The sequence below is a fragment of the Nannospalax galili genome, unplaced genomic scaffold (assembly GCF_000622305.1).
Source record: "Nannospalax galili isolate Female #2095 unplaced genomic scaffold, S.galili_v1.0 scaffold737, whole genome shotgun sequence".
NCBI classification, from domain to species: Eukaryota; Metazoa; Chordata; class Mammalia; order Rodentia; family Spalacidae; genus Nannospalax; species Nannospalax galili.
The window spans coordinates 101,813-104,081 of NW_008341172.1; the positions used below are offsets into that span (position 1 = coordinate 101,813).

Consider the following 2,269-nt stretch of genomic DNA (forward strand, 5'->3'; position numbering starts at 1 on the left):
CATCAGCATCCCCTAAACCTCCTATATCTCTAGGAGGACGGCATGGAGGTGAAAACCATGTTCCAAGAAGAGGGTGTTTTCCTTATCTGCCCACCTGATCTCACGTTACTCACATGACCTTTGACATAGTTCCCTGCAAATGCTGCCCCTGGTTTTCCTGTATGATAATTAGGCACTGTACTACAACCAGTCAATCCCCCCTCCCCTTTCTACATGACAGGGTCCTCCTGCCACATGTAAATAAAGCAGACTACGAACACTTATCAAGTGAAGTTTGGCTGCCGTCCTCACCCTGTATCTTCCCTCCAAGTCCCCTAAATAAACAAGCTGTCTCACTGAAGCTGACTCCTGGAAGTTCTTTTGGTCATTCTCACCACCACCCTGACCCTATTCATCGCTTCTGCTCCCTTTGTTCTCATGGATCGGTGGGCTGAGGGAATAGAGACCCACACTCAGTGATATTGTTTGGATATGGATAGAATCCATATATCCACAGATAACATAAAAAAGCTTTGGAGGGCGTAACTGGCAAGAGAGCTTTTTCTGAGAGCTGCTGTAGAGCTGGCACCCACTGACTCTGCTCCTCCTCCCACCATGTGCGTAGAAGAGAGACTGGATGATTTCCCCAAACATCGTGCAGCGTCCCCTCCCTTTGTCCTTCAGAGTTTCTTGTGTCGGAACCCTGGTCCCTGGTGTGGACGGTGCTAAGAGATGAAGGAAGGAACCATTAAGATGTGTCTGTGGGAGGCGGTTAGGTCACTGAAGAAAGTGCCCTGAGAACTCTTTCACAATGAGTTAGTTCTCAGGAGACTGGGTTGTTAGAACAATATGATTGGTTCCTGGGTAGTATCTTTGGCCTCCAGTATTACCATGTGACTTCTTCCTCTCCTAGTTTCCCAGAAGCATTTAGTGCCTGTGATTTAATTGAGGTTTTCTCTAATCTGCTTGTACTAGATTAGAAACTTCTGGAGGGCAGAAGTTTCCCATAGCTGTACCCCAGCTCCTAGCAGTGATACCAGCAGTGTCACTGTGTTGTAGGTTTTTTGTTGTGACACAAGTACTGTATAGGTGAAAAATTAATTTTGGTTCATAGTTTCAGAGATTCAATACCAAGACTAAGGTAATTTCTGTAAGATTGATTGATTCTCTGGGCTATCATGGACTAAGCCAATGGTAGGCTCACACACACTCTGTGCATGTCCCCCTGGCCCAACCCGGGAAATAATCATGTACTGTTGAGGGGAAGCCCTCTTGTGTCCATGCCTGATGTATGCTTTGTTAGCTGCTTATCCTGACTGCTAGCCATTAACCTGCTGGTCCTCAACCTTGAAGGTGTCTTGCTGACTGTTCAATAGACTAAGCCCTTTTGCTGTCATATTTATGTGACCAGCTTATAACTTTACCACAGCAGGGTGCTAACCCTAACACACCTACCAAGATGTAACTGCAGTCTTTTGTGATTACATCATATCTGTCTGGGGCGATCTGGAGTAGGTGGAAGCTTCATATTAAGAGCCATCATTACCCACAGTTAGCCTGTTAGATTAGAAGCAAGACTATGTGAAAGGGTAACAGTGTCTTGCATAGGATCCTCAGGGCTTCACAGGAGTCAGCGATCCAGACTGCCAACACAGAACTTGCTTCCCAGGGCCCCTGTCTTCTCTGGTTTGGCTGTCCCATACCCAGTTGTAGGCTCTCTTGTTTATATTCCGCAGTGTTCCTGAATTTACTGTTTTAATTCTAAGCTTCCATTTAACCCTAACACCTCTTGTTACCATAACATTTGTGGTCAACATGTAGTTTTCACCATAAACAAACCATTTTTCTCTTAATAGCTACAGAAAGTTAGATCCTGCCTTATAAGGATAATTGAGGGCCCATAGTCCTTTTCAGCATCAGCCAGTCATGCTGCAGTGACCAAGTACTCCTCACAGTGCTGTTAGAAGAGGAAGAAGTTTCAGCTGATCTTCCTCTTTGGTGGATTTGGAGAGGTACTGAGAGTCTTCCTGGGGAGACATGAGCGTGTCTGTCCACACCAAGAAATGATTCCACTGAAGTCTGGTTTGGTGGGGTTACTTACAGAAGCATGAGTCGCTCAGATAGGTGCATTCCCCTAAAGCACACCCCACCTCCATGACCACTCATTAAAAGCATCTCTAGAGCTCCCTCTACAACCTGAAGACAGGTCCACTGAAGTCTCCTCTCCCTTAGCCGTTGGAGGTTACTGATGGATGGGCTTCTTGAGGCTTGCAACCTTAAGAGTTCTTAT

The 2,269-nt window shown here is 46.0% G+C and overlaps 1 protein-coding gene across 1 annotated transcript in view; it reads left to right on the plus strand.

Annotated features, from left to right (window-relative positions):
• Serpinb9 (serpin family B member 9) overlaps positions 1-340 on the plus strand; it is a gene marked incomplete in the record, with an annotated part of 9,195 nt that extends 8,855 nt beyond the window's left edge. Inside the window, 1 exon segment of the mRNA XM_029565161.1 lies at positions 1-340.
• Between the last annotated feature and the right edge of the window lie 1,929 nt (positions 341-2,269).